Source organism: Ovis canadensis, chromosome X (genome assembly GCF_042477335.2).
Source record: "Ovis canadensis isolate MfBH-ARS-UI-01 breed Bighorn chromosome X, ARS-UI_OviCan_v2, whole genome shotgun sequence".
Lineage (NCBI taxonomy): Eukaryota > Metazoa > Chordata > Mammalia > Artiodactyla > Bovidae > Ovis > Ovis canadensis.
In genome coordinates, this window is record NC_091727.1 from 96,918,330 (window position 1) to 96,925,268 (window position 6,939).

The window sequence follows — 6,939 nt, forward strand, 5'->3', positions numbered from 1 at the left end:
ACAACACAGAAATGCAAAAGATCATAAGAGACTACTATGAGCAATTATATGCCAATAAAATGGACAGCTTGGAAGAAATGGACAAATTCTTAGAGAAGTATAACCTTCCAAAATGGAACCAGGAAGAAATAGAAGATCTTAACAGACCCAACACAAACACAGAAATCAAAGCTGTAATCAAAAATCTTCTAACAAACAAAAGCCCAGGACCAGATGGCTTCACAGGTGAATTCCACCAAAAATTTAGAGAAGAGCTAACACCTAAACTACTCAAATTCTTCCTGAATATTGCAGAGAAAGGTAAACTCCCAAACTCATTCTATGAGGCCACCATCACCCTAATACCAAAACCAGACAAAGATGCCACAAAAAAAGAAAACTACAGGCCACTATCACTGACGAACATAGATGCAAAAATCCTCAACAAAATGCTATCAAACACAATCCAACAACATATTAAAAAGATCATACATCATGACCAAATGGGCTTTATCCCAGAGATGCAAGGATTCTTCAATATTCACAAATCAATCAATGTGATACACCATATCAACAAATCGAAAGATTAAAAACCATATGATTATCTCAATAGGTGCAGAGAAAACCTTTGAGAAAATTCAACACCCATTTATGATAAAAAATAAAAAAAACTCTCCAGAAAGCAGGTATAGAAGGAACATACCTCAACATAATAAAAGCCATATATGGCAAACCCACAGCAAACATTATCCTCAATGGTGAAAAATTGAAATCATTTCCTCTAATATCAGGAACAAGCCAAGTTGTCCACTTCCACCACTACTATTCAACGTAGTTTTGGAAGTCCTAGCCACAGCAATCAGAGAATAAAATAAATAAATGAATAAAAGGAATCCAGGTTGGAAAAGAAGTAAAACACTCACTGTTTGCAGATGACATGATCCTCTACATAAAGAACCCTAAAGACACCAACAGAACGTTACTAGAACTAATCAATGATTAACTGATTCATGTCAATGTGTGGCAAAAACCATCACAATATTGTAAAGTAAATATCCTCCAAATAAAATAATTTTTAAAAAAATGAAAATAAACACTGGACACACACACACACAAACCAACTACAGATCAAGGGTAATCTCCAGGAGTCCCTGCTTTGAAGAGACAGTCCTTTTGCATGCTCTTGTGGCACTGTATCTTGCAACATCACAGCCTGCATATGATATTACACGCCCTGCATATGTGCATACTAAGTACTTCAGTCGTGTCCGACTCTGTGCAACCTTACACAGAGAAAATAATGAACAGAAGATAGTAACCACACATACATACACACACACACAAAACCCCACGTCAGATCAAGGGTATTCTCATCCAGGAGTCCCCACTTTGAAGTTCAGTTCAGTTCAGTCGCACAGTCGTGTCCAACTCTTTGTGACCCTATGCACTGCAGCACACCAGGCTTCCCTGTCCATCACCAACTCCCAGAATTTACTCAAACTTATGTCCATTCAGTCGGTGATGCCATCCAACCATCTCATCCTCTGTTATCCCCTTCTCCTGCCACCTTCAATCTTTCCTAGCATCAGGGTCTTTTCAAAAGAGTCAGTTCTTCACATCAGGTGGCCTAAGTATGGGAGTTTCAGCTTCAGCATCAGTCCTTCCAATGAATATTCAGGACTGATTTCCTTCAGGATGGACTGGTTGGATCTGTTTGCTGTCCAAAGGACTCTCAAGAGTCTTCTCCAACACCACAGTTCAAAAGCATCAATTCTTCGGCACTCGGCTTTCTTTATAGTCCAACTCTCACATCCATACATGACTGCCACTTTGAAGAGACAGTCATTTTGCATGTTCTTGTGGCACTGTATCCTGCAACATCACAGCCTGCATATGACATTTCACACCCAGGGTACATGCATCCTAAGTCACTTCAGTCATGTCTGACTCTGTGTGACCTTACAAACTGTACCCTGCCAGGCTCATCTGTCCATGGGATTCTCCAGACAGGAGTACTGGGGTGGGTTTCTGTGCCCTCCTCCAGGGGTCTTCCCAACCTAGGGATTGAATCCACATCTCTTGCATTGGCAGACAGGTTCTTTACCTCTAGCGACACCTGGGAAACCCATTATATAACTTTCGCTGTGTTGTGCTGTGCTTCTTCTTAGCTGCTCAGTCATGTCTCACTCTTTACAATCCTATGGAATGCAGCCCGCCAGACTCCTCTGTCCATGAGGATTCTCCAGGCAAGAATACTGGAGTGGGTTGCCATGTCCTCCTCCAGGGCATCTTCCCAACCAAGGAATTGAACTCAGGTCTCCCACATTACATGCAGATTCTTTACCATCTGAGCCCCCAGGGAAGCCCAAGAATACTGGAGTGGGTAGCCTATTCCTTCTCCAGGCAATCTTCCTGACCTGGGAATCAAAACTTGGTCTCCTGTATTATAGGCAGATTCTTCACCAGCTGAGCTACCAGGGAAGCCATTACATAACTTGGTGATTTATTATTTCTGTGACTGTCTCTCCCCTTAGATTTCCAAATCTTAAATGCAGGGGCCATGATTGTTTGAACCTTCCTTATAACACAAGGCTTCCTGTCTCATAGATATCCAAAATGATTTTGTTGAAGCAATGAATCATCCTTGCTACCTCTCTCTCCTTCATGCCCCATGGCCTGCCTTTCCTCAAGTCCTAACCACATCAAAACTCCTCAAATGCATTGATTACTCCCCATCTATACCACTCTGCTTCAAGCCACCATCCTCTATCAGCTGGACGAAACAGCCTTTTGATTACCTAAATTACTTCAAACCCAGGATTCTGGTACCCATACAACAGCCAGACGGGTTTTTCTAAAATGGAAATCTGATCATGTCACTCACTAGCCAGAAAGCCTTTAGTGGAGAAATAACTCCAGAAAGAGTGAAGGGATGGAGCCAAAGCAAAACAATACCAAGTTGTGGATGTGACTGGTGATAGAAGCAAGGTCCGATGCTGTAAAAAGCAATATTGCATAGGAACCTGGAATGTTATGTCCATGAATCAAGGCAAATTGTAAGTGGTGAAACAGGAGATGGCAAGAGTGAACATCAACATTCTAGGAATCAGTGAACTAAAATGGACTGGAATGGGTGAATTTAACTCAGATGACCATTATATCTACTACTGTGGGCAGGAATCCCTTCGAAGAAATGGAGTAGCCACCATGGTCAAAAAAAGTCTGAAATGCAGTAATTGGATGCAATCTCAAAAAAGACAGAATGCTCTCTGTTCATTTCCAAGGCAAACCATTCAATATCAAAGTAATCCAAGTCTATGTCCCAACCAGTAACACTGAGGAGCTGAAGTTGAAAGGTTCCATGAAGATCTACAAGACCTTTAAGAACTGACACCCAAAAAACATGTCCTTTTCATTATAGGGGACTGGAATGCAAAAGTACGAAGTCAAGAAACCCCTGGAGTAACCGGCAAATTTGGCCTTGGAGTACGGAATGAGCAGGGCAAAGACTAATAGAGTTTTGCCAAGAGAATGCACTGGTCATACCAAACACCCTCTTCCAACAACATAAGAGAAGGCTCTACACATGGACGTCACCAGAGGGTCAACACCAAAATCAGATTGATTATATTCTTTGCACCCAAAGATGGAGAAGCGCTATACAGTCAGCAAAAACAAGACTGGGAGCTGACTGTGGCTCAGATCATGAACTCCTTATTGCCAAATACAGACTTAAAGAAAGTAGGGAAAACTGCTAGACCATTCAGGTATGACCCAAATCAAATCCCTTATGATTATACAGTGGACGTGAGAAATAGATTTAAGGGACTAGATCTGATAGACACAGTGCCTGATGAACAGGGGTTCATGACATTGTACAGGAGACACGGAAAAGACCATCCCCATGGAAAAGAAATGCAAAAAAGCAAAATGGCTGTCTGGGGAGGGTTACAAATAGCTGTGAAAAAAAGAGAAGTGAAAAGTAAAGGAAAAATGAAAATTATAAGCATTTGAATGCAGAGTTCCAAAGAATAGCAAGAAGGGATAGGAAAGCCTTCCTAAGTGATCAATGCAAAGAAATAGAGGAAAACAACAGAATGGGAAAGACTAGAGATCTCTTCAAGAAAATTAAAGATACCACGGTAACAGTTCATGCAAAGATGGGCTCGATAAAAGACAGAAATGATATGGACCTAACAAAAGCAGAAGATATTAAGAAGAGATGGCAAGAATGCACAGAGGAACTGTACAAAAAAGATCTTCAAGACCCAGATACTCACAATGGTGTGATCACTCACCTAGAGCCAGACATCCTGGAATGTGAAGTCAAGTGGGCCTTAGAAAGCATTACTACGAACAAAGCTAGTGGAGATGATGGCATTCCAGTTGAGGTATTTCAAATCCTGAAAGGTGATGCTGTGAAAATGCTGCACTCAATATGCCAGCAGGTTTGGAAAACCCAGCAGTGGCCACAGGACTGGAAAAGGTCAGTTTTCATTCCAATCCCAAAGAAAGGCAATGCCAAAGAATGCTCAAATTACCGCACAATTGCACTCGTCTCACATGCTAGTAAAGCAATGCTCAAAATTCTCCAAGGCAGGCTTCAGCAATACATGAACCATGAACTTCCAGATGTTCAAGCTGGTTTTAGAAAACGCAGAGGAACCAGAGATCAAATTGCCAACAACTGCTGGATCATCAAAAAAGGAAGAGAGTTCAGAAAAACCTCTATTTCTGCTTAATGACTATGCCAAAGCCTTTGACTGTGTGGATCACAATAAATTGTGGAAAATTCAGAAAGAGATGGGAATTACAGACTAGCTGACCTGCCTCTTGAGAAACCTATATGCAGGTCAGGAAGCAACAGTTAGAACTGCACATGGAACAACAGACTGGTTCCAAATAAGAAAAGGAATACGCAAAGGCTGTATACTGTCACCCTGCTTATTTAACTTCTATGTAGAGTACATCATGAGAAATGCTGGGCTGGAGGAAGCACAAGCTGGAATCAAGATTGCAGGGAGAAATATCAGTAACCACATTACGCAGATGACACAACCCTTGTGGCAGAAAGTGAAGAGGAGCTAAAGAGCCTCTTGATAAAAGTGAAAGAGGAGAGTGAAAAAGCTGGCTTAAAGCTCAACTTTCAGAAAACTAAGATCATGGCATCTGGTCCCATCACTTCATGGCAAATAGATGGGAAAACAGTGGAAACAGTGTCAGACTATTTTGGGGGGCTGCAAAATCATTGCAGATGGTGATTGCAGCCATGAAATTAAAAGACGCTTACTTCTTGGAAGAAAAGTTATAACGAACCTAGATTGCATATTGAAAAGCAGGGACATTTCTTTGCCAAAAAAGGTCTGTCTAGTCAAGGCTATGGTTTTTCCTGTGGTCATGTATGGATATTCGAGTTGGACTGTGAAGAAAGTTGAGCACCAGAGAATTGATGCTTTTGAACTGTGGTGTTGAAGAAGAGTTTTGAGAGGCTCTTGAACTGCAAGGAGATCCAACCAGTCCATTCTAAAGGAGATTAGCCTTGGGTGTTCTTTGGAAGGACTGATGCTAAAGCTGAAACTCCAGTACTTTGGCCACCTCATGCGAAGTGTTGACTCATTGGAAAAGACTCTGATGATGGGAAGGATTGGAGGCAGGAGGAAAAGGGGACGACCAAGGATGAGATGGCTGGATGGCATCACGCACTCGATGGACGTGAGTTTGAGTGAACGCCGGGAGATGGTGATGGACAGGGAGGCCTGGCATGCTGCAGTTCATGGGGTCGCAGAGTGTTGGACACGATGAGCGACTGAACTGAACTGAACTGAAAGTCTTTAGTTCTAAAGAGCTAGTGTCTTTAGATCAATAGAAGCCCAATAAAAAGCTTGAGGGATGTTCAAAATCTTAATTTAAGTAAGAAAAATTCCTACAAACTTGTACCCTAGGATGATTAACCTCTATCAGTTCAGTTCAGTTCAGCTCAGTTACTCAGTCATGTCCGACTCTTTGCGACCCCATGTTTCACACCACGCCAGGCCTCCCTGTCCATCACCAACTCCCAGAGTTCACTCAAACTCATGTCCATCGTTTGGGTGATGCCATCCAGCCATCTCATCCTCTGTCTTCCCCTTTTCCTCTTGCCCCCAATCTCTCCCAGCATCAGGGGCTTTTCCAATGAGTCAATTCTTCCCATGAGGTGGCCAAAGTATTGGAGTTTCAGCCTCAGCATCAATCTTTCCAATGAATACCCAGGTCTGATATCATTTAGGTAGGACTGGTAGGATCTCCTTGCAGTCTAAGGGACTCTCAAGAGTCTTCTCCAACACCACAGTTCTAAAGCATCAATTCTTAGGTACTCAGCTTTCTTCACAGTCCAACTCTCACATCCATACATGACTACTGGAAAAACCATAGCCTTGACTAGACGGACCTTAGTTGGCAAAGTAATGTCTCTGCTTTTCAATATGCTATCTAGGTTGATCATAACTTTTCTTCCAAGGAGTAAGCGTCTTTTAATTTCATGGCTGCAGTCACCATCTGCAGTGATTTTGGAGCCCCAAAAAAGTCTAACACTGTTTCCACTGTTTCCTCATCTATTTCCCATGACGTGATGGGATGGGATGCCATGATCTTCATTTTCTGAATGTTGAGCTTTAAGCCAACTTTTTCACTCTCCACTTTCACTTTCATCAAGAGGATTTTTACTTCCTCTTCACTTTCTGCCATAAGGGTGATGTCATCTGCATATCTGAGGTTATTAATATTTCTCCCAGCAATCTTGATTCCAGCTTGTGCTTCTTCCAGCCCAGCGATTCTCATGATGTAATCTGCATATAAGTTAAACAAGCAGGGTGACAATATACAGCCTTGACGTACTCCTTTTCCTATTTGAAACCAGTCTGTTGTTCCATGTGCAGTTCTAACTGTTGCTTCCTGCCTTGCATACAGATTTCTCAACAGGTA